Raw genomic sequence first — 11,869 nt, forward strand, 5'->3', positions numbered from 1 at the left:
TGTGATTCAAGGACACTGTCAGAATCGGGGGCTTATAGACCCTCTTAACAAAGGGTGATAAAGTGCGGGATAGAGGCTGGACAAAGGAAAAGGGATTTGGGGCTCCTCGTGGGGGTTAGTTATGGGAAGGTGACTAGGAAACGTATGATAAATAAGGGTTCTTTAGTAAGGTTACGCAGATCAGAGTTGTCTTAGGGGTAGGAGTTGTCTCCGGAGTCGTTCTCTTCCTGGGATGGGAGGAGGCCCCACCTTGACAAAGGGAAACTTGCGCCCTGCTTTTGGACAAAAGAGGGGAGGGCAGGGAGCTAATTCCTTCAGCTGCAAACAACCCTTATGCCAACGTGGCATAGTTTGGGGTGGCAAACTCTGATCCGCTTCAAGTTCCTTAACGACAGGAGGTAAATAAAATTTAGTGGCTCAGAAAAATGTCAGTGAAGGTAGTTTGATCAATTAAAATGACTAAGATTTGGGTATTTTGGACCAAGCTCAAATTAGAAACTACTTAGTAAAGTTCAGGCTTGAGTAAGGCAGAGTCTCTACCCTCCGTGAACTCACAGGCTTGTGAGAAGGACTGACACACCATCTGCCCCAACGGATGAGATCCGCATTCGTAGTGTAATGTGATTACACAGGATCTACATTTTTAGGATTGTTTTTGAAGTATGTGGCTTCCACCTTTGAGGAAGATTTTGAAATTGGGGTGTCTGATGTTTCTCCTGGGCTGGGCCTTTGCGAAGGGCATTGGGAAGACTGTTCGAACCAGGGAGTAAGTTACCCGACAGTCTACTCAAATGTCAGCTTTTCCTTCCTTCCCACAGCTGCTTCATCCCTCCTCTTACTCACCATCACTTTAGTAATGGTCTGGTAATAACAGCAGAATAGCTGCCGCATTTCCACTGTCTGCATGTTTTTCCTTCCACTATTCACGGAGGAATTTGGGGCAGGTATTATTACCCTTTGTTTAGAAATGAGGAACCAGTCTCAGAGAAGCAAAGAAAAATGCCTATGGTCACATTACTAGTTAAATTCCTCTACCTTTATCTAGTCAAAAGACATCTGAAGAACTCTCTGTGGAGAATCTATAGGTTTTTCTGACTTTTCTGAGTGCTAAATGACACAAGTTTGCTGTCATGATATCAAGTTGTTATGTTTAAAAGAACCTTAGTCAGCATCTTGGATAAATTACCAGTCTGGCACTTAGAGAAATGAGAAGTGGCTTGACCAAAAATAATTTTGTTTACCAAATCCTAAAATCTAAAACAAGTTTTCCCTTCCTCCTGTGCATATACCTTTAGGATGAATAAAAAGCACACTTTGCACCGTGTATAGAAGACTGCTGACCCCACAGCCGACCTAAACTAGAGCGTAAGATTCACGAATATTGAAGTCAATCACAGATGATAAATACCGAGTTTACGGGAGATGCAGGAGTTGCTCAGCTTTTTAATATTCTGACTTATTAGTAAACCCTCATCTTTTGGAACCAGGTCCACGGAGGGCATCTACCACAACCCCTCACAAACTTGTTCTTGGTTCTGACAGAATCCTGCATTAAACTCTCTCATCTGACTCAGCATGACAACTTCTTTCTTTTTTTCTTAGTTAGATAGACGGTAGTGCTGTTGGCAGCTTTTACTTGCTAATTCACTGCTAGCACCTGGCTATTGATATGGGGCCAGTGCTGTTCTCTCGCTTCACAAAATGGTTGAGTCTTTATTAGGATTAAATCTGTTTGAAGCAGCTAAAATGTATTGCATTAAATTATCAGTTTGGCTTTTTTAAAATGACGTTTCTGATGATAAAAATAATATGTGCATTTGAGAAAATCTGGGAAACAGAGAAGCATGAAGAAGCAATTAAAATGATCTAAATTCCACCATGCAAACAGAAACTCTGTGGATGTTTTCCTGTATTTTATTCTATTCTTTTTAAAGCGTATATATTTTAAAAATTGGAATCATATATGTATATTATAGTTTTCTGCTTTTAAAAACTATCAATTCTGAAGACTGGGATGAATCTTCTAATCTTTGTAAAGTTTGTCACTGTTATTTTAGGAGGTACAGTGTAATATTTTCAATGTTTGGTGTCATTTCTTTAGCTAATGATAATTATACTTTAAATTATATGATATTACAAGGCAGGCTTATAACAGTCTTGAAAATATTTTCAGTGAATGGAAATGTAGGAAATTAATAGTTTAAATAACAAACATGTACATGTTTTTAAACAATACTTTTGTTATTAAAAGCCTAAGTTTTTTGTTTGTTTTGCTATGGATAAAGAAACCATTTGACCAGTAATTTAAAAAGTTAACATATAAGCATTCCTCATGTCACTAAATATTCTTTTAAAAAGTTACTTTTGTATTATGAACTACCCAAAAACTTGGTGGCTTAATATAACAAACACATTAATTTTACAGTTTCTGTGGGTCAGGAATCTGGGTACAGCTTAGCTGAGTGCCTCTGCCTCAAAGCCTTTCACAGCCAGGTTGTCAGTGGGGCTGCGATATTATCTGAAGGCTTAACTGCGGGACACTCCAGTTCTTTGCACACAGAAATTTCCCTCAGTTACTTTCCTCATGGGCCTCTCCATAGGGCTGCTCACAACCCAGCAGTTGGCTTCCATCAGAGTGAGAGAAGGAGTGCAAGACAGAAGTCATAGTCTCTTTGAAACCTAATATTGCAAGTGACATCCCATCGCTTCTGCTATAGTCTATTGTTAGAAGTGAGTCATTAGTCCTACTCTAAAGAGGAGAGGATTAAACAAGGGATGGGAATTCCAGGAGGCAGGGATTATTGAAGCCATTTTAGAGGCTATTTACTATAGTTATTTAACACTTCCATGACATTCCAGGATATAGGCATATAATAACAAATCTCTTATTGTTGTCCAGTTAGGTTATTTTTTCCTATTATAAAAAGGCTTTCATGGGGCCAGCCCCATGGCCTAGGGATTAAGTTTGGCATGCTCCACTTCAGTGGCCCAGGTTCAGTTCCCAGGTGCAGATGTACACCACTTGTTGGTGGCCTTGCTGTGGCAGCGACCCACATATAAAATAGAGGAAGACTGGCACAGATTCTAGCTCAGGGCAAATCTTCCTCAGCCAAAAAAAAAATAAAAAGAAAAAAGGCTTTCATGAAAATTTTTATACATAAATTTTTGTCTGCAACTGATAATTTCTTTAGGATTGATTTCTGAAAGTGGGATATTTGGGTTAGGGCTTTTAATGTGAATTGTTAGGCTAATATTGAACCAATTTACACTACTAACATCTGTGTTTGAGAGTGCTCATTGCACCCCATTCCCCTTAAGACAATTCTTTTGAAGAATGAGTTTGTAAAATAAATTGTTCCATAATTAGGAAGTTTATTTGAATTAACATTTGTCATGAAATCTGAAAGGAAGGCAATGTAATGTAGCAGCAAAATCCCTGAAACCAGAATCAAATGATGTGAGTTCCAAAATAGGCAGTGCAATTGGTCTCCCATACAATGTCATCAAGGCCACAGGCTTCCCCAGACAGGATATTTAAGTATACAGTTATACATCAATGTATTCTGTAAAATTAGGAGAAATAATTTCTTTCTGTTGGATAAAATAATTATAAGACACCAGGGAAAGAGGGAAGGGAAAAATAGAAATGAGATATGCTCAACAGAAACAGAGATAGATGGGTAATTTACTCTTAAAAGCTCCAGATACTTGGTTATCACTTGTAACTTACGGCTGTTCACACTCTGTTGCTCTCTTTGTAAGAATATAGGAATTTCTTTCAAATATCTAGATGTAAATGTCAAATGGTTAAATTATTTAAATAAATTAACATTTACTGAGGCCCTTCATTATGTTGGGCACATAGAAGTGAGATCCAAAGGTGAATAACAATTACTTATTACCCATCTTCTTTCAGAACGAATTTAACTGTATGGCCATGTTCCTGCCTTCAAGAGTCTTTTTGCTATGGCACAGACTTGTAAACAGGACAGAATGGGAAGAGTACAGTGAAGGAGACAAATATGTTGTGGAAACCCTAGGGAGTGACAGAGTCATATTAAGTAGCGAGATGGCCTTTACACAGGAGGAATACCTGAGAGGGACACTTAAGAATGGGTAAATTCTTAGAGAAGAAATCTGTGTGAAGTAATACTAGAGAGAAGAAAAAAAAAATGCTAAGAAAGCCCTTTTAAAAGAGAAAGCATTTTACAAATGTGAGATAGGAGTCTCTGGGATAAATCATTGGTTTACCATATAAGGATGATTGAAACATGATTTTCAGATTGCAGGCTTAAGGACTGAGCATTTATTTTTGCATTAGTTTTGGTTTCACGTTCTGATTCAAGCTCAGATTCCTAGTTTCAGCTACAGCATCTAAAGAATAGTCCAGTTGTAACAAACTAAAGACAATATTCTGACATTGTTACTTGGTTCTCCTCTAGGACGTGGCATGACTAAGAAATGAGTGTAGAATATAAAGTTTAAATGTTTTACAATCTTAGTGGTGATCTAGACCAGGTTTTCTTCAACTAGTTTTTTTCCAACTAGTTGGTGAGAAGCTCCTCTTCATTTTCCTGCAAGGGTTTATATTACAGTGCTGGAGGAATTGCTGCGGACTGAAGTTCGGTATCCATAGTCATAAACAGGAGTGGTCAGGTGAAGCCAGACGTGTACCCAGAGTAAAGCCCAGAAGGGCTGAGGGAAATGCCTACTTGTTTCTCCTCTCCACCCGGAGGACCTGGTAAATGAGCTGAAGCACTGACACCTGACTTTAGTACTAACTGTTCAAAATCCTAAATGACTGTCAGCATTCTTAGATTATAATTCTCTTTCCTTAATTATAATCTTAAGCTATAATAAGGCACTTAATTAGTAATTTGATGTTAGTAGGTTTAGGGGACAATCAGAGAGACAAGGAAAGGACTTGTCTTACTGAACACCTTCTGTGTTACAAGGCAGTTCTAGATTTACGTATATTAAGCTCACTTAATTTTTATGATGAACATCTGAGGCAGATCCCCAGTTTACAGATGGAGTCATACCACACAGCTCTACTCAGGTTTATTAGAATCTCAAACTTCATCCTTTCACTTAACAATGTTATTCTCTCTGCCTCTCCATTGAGAGAATTTGGCCCCAATGTGACCTCATGAAGAGCCACCTTGAGACTGCCTTGTGGGTGAGCAGCTGCACACTGGATGTGTTGTGTGTGCCCGAGGACGAAACCAACTACTCAGTTTCCAAGACCATACAATGGTGCTCTTCAGGTGACCTTCAGACTGACCAAAGTCATACCGTATTTCCTAGCTTTTACTTTTTTGGTGAGAGTATTCAATTTAAATTGAGTTCATTTCTGTTTGCCAATTTGGTATCATTTTATCCTGTTATGAATTTATAGTCTAAGTCAGTGATTCTATTACCAGTAGAAAGACTTGTTTAATGTCCAATTTTCATAGACCCCTATAAGAAAGAAAATGTACTCTTGGTACTCATTATTAGAGAACAAATAATGACAAACATGCTATAAGGAACTCTTATTTTTTTTTAATGAACTCAGTCTTATTTTTTAATCAATTGGCATTTTTATTAATTGCACCTACATTAAAATTTGAAAGATAGTATATATACACATAAGATTTTTTTTAAGACTACGTGGTTTTTATTATATAAAGATCTGCATTAATTCAGGCTAGGGCCCATTTTAAGCTGTAACTTGAGATATAAAACATTTTAGAAACCTGTTTAAAGGCTTAGAATATGGTAGAAAGTAGGACAACAGTAATAGCACTTCTGTTAATCTAGTGTTTAAGACAGCCCTTCCGGGGTTTAGCAGCCTGTTCATTTCCAGAGCAGATTTTAGAAGGTACCTTTTTTTGCTAGGGCTTTGTGTTTGGGCCCAACTCATATTCAAGTTATGGCTTTTTTGGGACACCTTCCCTGGCATATTCCGAAGGAGCCTACTCTCCAGGCTCAATCTGATAACTAGGATGGAGGACCACAGCTCCAAAATGAACTATACAGAACGGGCTGCAGTAAATTGCAGCCTGTTTGAAGGACTCAACAGAAGACCCAGTATTTGCCAGACCCATTTCCGGGGGAAGTGCCAGGGCTGTGGTGTGGCACACTTTCGTGCTTTGAGGCTTCACAGTAACATTGAGGGAAACAGGTAAAACAGGCTTTCTTATCTTTATGTATGACTGTGATGTGTATGTATGTGCCTGTGTGTTGGGACTCGAGGGGAGTTGGGGAGGGAATGGTGGGAAGAAAGGCACCTTATATTGTATTACTTCTGGCTGGCAGTGGCATGAACAAATGGCTACTTCACCTATTATGGCAAGGACAAAACAAATTAAGGACTGTCTTTGGGCATCTACACTACTTAAAGCCTGAATAAGCTGTCATCTTGGTCTCACTCTCCCTTTGATTTGTTAAATAAATTTTGAAAGCACTTATATGGATGGACATCAGTCTTGAACACATAGTAGAGACTCAATAAAGACCGGCTGAGGGGCCGGCCCTGTGGCCAAGTGGTTAAATTCGCATGCTCTGCTTCGGTGGCCTAGGGTTTCGCCAGTTCGGATCCCGGGTATGGCCATGGCACCACTCATCAGGCCAAGCTGAGGCAGCATCCCACATAGCAGAGCCAAAGGCACTCAGAACTAGAATATACAACTATATACTGGGGGGCTTTGGGGAGAAGGAGGAGGGAAAAAAAGAACATTGGCAACAGCTGTTAGCTCAGGTATCAATCTTTAAAACAAAAGACTGGCTGGATAGTTAAGGAATGTTCTCACTGATAGCTCTTTATAATTTTAAGATTATAAAAACCTTTATACTTTATAATAAGTACAAAAGAAACTGATTTTCAATATTTTTGAAAATTGTCTTTTTTAAACATTTTATATTTCTGTAATCAGCCAGTTAAAATGACAAGAGAGCCGAAATACTTTTCTTGCTTAATATCCAGAATTTAATGAATTATGCCTTCAACTGATAGCCATAGTAATGAATAATACAGTCTAAGAATTAACTCAGGACAGCTAATAGTGCATACTGTGCTAAGGCCAATCAAATAATCTGCTAAACTACTGACTCGCATTAATAGCTGACACTGTTGAAACTTTATTATGAATCAACTATCTTATTAGGGGAGACTGAAATTATACCAAGCTTATTCTTCAGCGGTGTACAGGTTGGGATTGTAATTGCCTTTTAAGATGTCTATCAAGTATTTGAATAGCTGCTACTATGAACAGCAAGCATTAGCATAAACTTTTTGTTTTTGGCTCTGACTATGCTTTAAGGATCACACTTCCTTATTCATGATAAATCTCAAGAAGCTTCTGTGGGATACAAACCACAGGACTAAAATCTTATTAACACAAATGTGGGGCAGTTTACCAGTCCCGTTCTGGCAAGGCAGCTGCATCTTCTCTGAGCATGTGATGAGCAATTCCATTAGACAGTTACTGGACCAGTTGATTACCTAATGACATGAATATATTAGTGTCATTTTACCAAAGATAGGACCTAAAGGCCAGCGTTGACAGCTAGTCCTAGGATAGTGGTCTGGGAAGCTCTGGGCCATAATGTCCCTGCTGATGGAGACCAGGTCAAGGACTGGGGCAACGAGCAGAGAATAACATGAGACCCTGGGAAGAAGCTACATTGGTTTTTATTGTCAAGAATTAATTTCAAAACTTGGAGTAGGGGCAAAGTTCCCCTCTATAAAGAGGGAAAGGATATTTAACACTTAAAAACATAAGCTGTGATTGGATGAAGTATAGTTGGAGCAACTGTTATTCCAAGAAGAGCCTGGAATTAGGAGTGGGAGCTCCATGCTTACTTGCCGTGTGACCCTCTGGGTCAGCTTCCTCTGTAAGTGGAAGCAGCCAGGCCTCTCTGCCTACTTGGTCTATTATCTGAGAGGAAGAAGATGGTAAACATAGTATAAATTAGTAAACTGCAGTGCCGAACAACCATGGAACAGTAGTCTTCTATCTTTGATAGCAGCACTATGGCTAAACCAGCCGCAGGTTGATGACACACGTATCTCACGGTGCTCAGACTAGGAGAGTGTTGTTGGGGATGGGGTATTACTAATCTAGTTCTTTGGGTAAGGTTATATAGCCCTCTCCCCACTCAACTCCCCTTAGCTACAAGTTCAGGAAAAATACTGTTAAGGACAAAGGACTCTCACATCCAATTGCCAAACTGATTTCTCTTTTGCTGCCATTCCATGTCAAAGCACTCTACAAGTTCCCAAAGGAAGTGAGAAATAAATAGTTAAAGCCCCGGAACTGGCAATTACAGGTAGGAGGTGGCTTCTTGCTCTTCTGTAGGGCTAGAAGAACATGACCACTTAGTTTGGGCTGATTTTAGGCCAGTGTAAGATCAAAGGAAACAACACACTTATCACAGGAGGCTGGATGTCACTTGAAGAGATAGAATTTTAGACTGATTTTAAAACTTGACGTGACTGGCTCAAGCAGACAGTCTTTTATTTTATTTTGAGGAAGATTAGCCCTGAGCTAACATCTGCTGCCAATCCTCCTCTTTTTGCTGAGGAAGACTGGCCCTGAGCTAACATCATGCCCATCTTCCTCTACTGTATATATGGGAGGCCTACCACAGCATGGCTTGCCAAGCGGTGCCATATCAGCACCCGGGATCCAAACCGGCGAATCCCGGACCGCCGAAGCAGAACATGCGCACTTAACTGCTGTGCCACCAGGCTGGCCCCAGACAGTCTTTTTAGGTATAAATATATCAGTCCCCTGGACTTACGTCTCCCAGAATGTTCTCAAAAACTATTTTGTTGAAGTAAAAATGACAGTGAAATATGAAGATGTTAAGGGTACAATCTCACAAGTTTTCACAAATGTATACACACATGTAATCAACACTCCAGTCAAGATAAAGAACATTTTCATTGCCCAGAAAGTTCTTTCATGCCCCCCTCCAAGCAGTTCTTACCACTCCCTACCCAAAGAGAATCATTGTTATGATTTCTATTCATGGGGTTAGTATTGTCCATTCTTGAAATTCATATAATTGGTCTTTTTTATCTGTTTCAACATGTTTCTGAGATTCATCCATGGTGTTGCATGTAGCAAGAGTTCATTCTTTTTTATTCTCAAGTAGTATTCCATTTCATGGGTATCCCCAGTGTGCTTATCCATTCACCTACTGACGGACATTTGGGTTGTTTCCAGCTTTGGCTGTTGTGAATAAAGCTGCTATGGACATTGGTAAAAAGTTTTGTTAGACATGTTTCCCTTTGTCTTAAATACCCAGAAATAAAATGGCTGGTTCATAGGGTAAGTGTGTAGTTAACTTTGTAATACACTGCCGAACAGTTCTTTAAAGTGGTTGTACCATTTTCCACTCCCCCCAGCAATATATGCTTTCCATATCCTCACCAACACTAGGCATTGTTGGGCTTTTTAATTTCAGCAATTTTAATGGGCATATAATGGTATTACATTGTGGCTTTGAAACACATTTTTAATTTACATACAGTAAAACTGACTTTATTTTGGTGACTAGTTCTGTAAGTTTTAATATATGTATAGATTCATATAGCCACTACCACAATCAGGATACAGAACAGTTTTATCACCTAAAAAAGCTCCCTCCTGCTGCCTCTTTGTTTCACAATCTGCTCGTACCCCTAACCCCTGGTAACCACACCTGTTGTCTGTCTCTATAGTTCTGCCTTTTCCAGAATGTCATATAAATAGAATCATGCAGTATGTAACCTTTTGGAACTAGCGTCTTTCAAATGACATAAAGCCTTTAAGAGTCATCCATGTTGGTATCAATATCTCTGTTTTCAAATTTTGGCAATTAAGAAGAAAGCTGTGATAAACATCTGTGGTAAAGGTTCTTATGTGAACACAAATTTCATTTCTCTAGGTAAATAGCTAGGGAGTGGGACTGCTGGGTCATATGGCAAGTGGACGCTCCAACTTTCTAAGAAAGTGCTAGTGTTTCCCAGATTGGCTGTGCCATTTTGGATTCCCACAGCAATGTATGAAAGTTCCAGTTGCTCTGCATACACACCAGCATTTGGTATTGTATTTTTTTATTTTACCCATTCTAATAGGTATGTAGAGCTATCTTACCATGGTTTTAATTTGCATTTCTCTAATAGCTAATGATTTTGAGCACCTTCTCGTGCACTTACTTGCCATCCATGGGTGGTCTTGGGTAAAAAGTCTGTACAAATCTTTCGTCCATTTTTTTTAAATGGGATTGTTTTCTTACTTTGGGTTGTTTTGTTACTGTTGAGTTTTGACAGTCATTTATCTATTCTAGATGGAAATCATTTGTTGGGTAAATGATTTCCAAATATTTTCTCCCAATCTGGGGCTTGTCCTTTCCTTAACTGTGTTCTCCTCAGAGCAAAAGTTCAGTTTTTATTTAGTCCAATTTATCATTTTTTTTATGGTTCATGCTTTTGGTATCGTATCTAAGAACTCTTTGCCTAACCCAAGATCACAAATATTTTCCATGTCATTTGTAAAAGTCTCAAAGTTTTTTTATTTTATGTTTAGATCCATGATCCCTTTTCAGTTAACTTTTGTATAAAGGGAAATGTACATTTTTTTTTGTTTTTGGGTTTTTTTTTGGTATATGGATGTCCAATTTTTCCAATCCCATTTGTTGAAAAGACTATCCTTTTGGCATTGAATTATCTTTGCACATTTGTCAAAAATTACTTGACCTTATTTTTGTGGATCTATTTCTGGAATCTATTCAGTTCCATAGATTTGTGTGTCTAGCCTTTCACCAATACAGCACTGTCTTTATTACTGTAGCTTTATAATCATTCTTAAAATTAGGTGATGCAAGTCTTCCAACTTTGTTCTTTCTCAAAATTGTTTTGGCTATTCTAGTTGCTTTCCATTTCCATATACAATTCAGAATCAGTATGTCTGTATCTATAACAAATCCTGCTGGGATTTTGATTGGAATGTTAGAACCAGTCCGTCAATGTCTACAAAACAGCCTCCTGGAATTGTGCTGAATATGCATATCAATTTGGAGAACAGACATCTTAACAATATTGTCTTCCAGATCCTGAACACTTTTTATCTCTATTTAGGTTCTTTACTTTTTCTCAGTAATGATTCATATTTTTCATGTACTGCATACACAATACACCATGTAGTTTTCTTTCATATGTTTTGTTAAATTTATCCCTAAGTGTTCATATTTTTCATGCTCTAGTAAATGGCATATTAATTTCATCTTCCAATTACTCATCACTTAAGTATACAGAAATACAGTTGATTCTTATATATCAATTTTAGAGCTTGAGACTTTGCTAAAATTATTAGTTCTGGTAATTTATATAATCTTTAGGATTTTCTACACATATAATCATGCCACCTGAAAATAAAGGCAGTTTTCTTTTTCTGACAGTCTTTATGCCTTATATTTCTTCCCCACCCCCCCCCAGTACAATATTAAATAAAAATAGTGATAATGAACATTGTTGCCTTGATCTTATCATGGGGAAAGAGTGTTCTGTCTCTGACCATTGTTTAACATCAGTTTGAGGAAGTCCCTCCTATTGCTAGTTTGGTGAGAATTTTTATCATGAATGGTAGTTTTATTGAATGCTTTTTCTGCATCTATTGAGACGATCATCCGATTTTTCTTTTTTGGTAATATATTTATTGGAATTATATTTATTGACTTTTGAATGTGACATTGCATTTCTTGCATTCCTCGTATAAATCCCACTTAGCCACGATGTTAACTATTTTATATATACTGGATTCAATTTGCCATTTTAAAAAACGGTGTCAGGGTCTATGTTCATGAAGGATATTGGCTTGTAGAGTTTTCTTTTCTTAAT

This window comes from Equus quagga, chromosome 4 (genome assembly GCF_021613505.1).
Source record: "Equus quagga isolate Etosha38 chromosome 4, UCLA_HA_Equagga_1.0, whole genome shotgun sequence".
NCBI classification, from domain to species: Eukaryota; Metazoa; Chordata; class Mammalia; order Perissodactyla; family Equidae; genus Equus; species Equus quagga.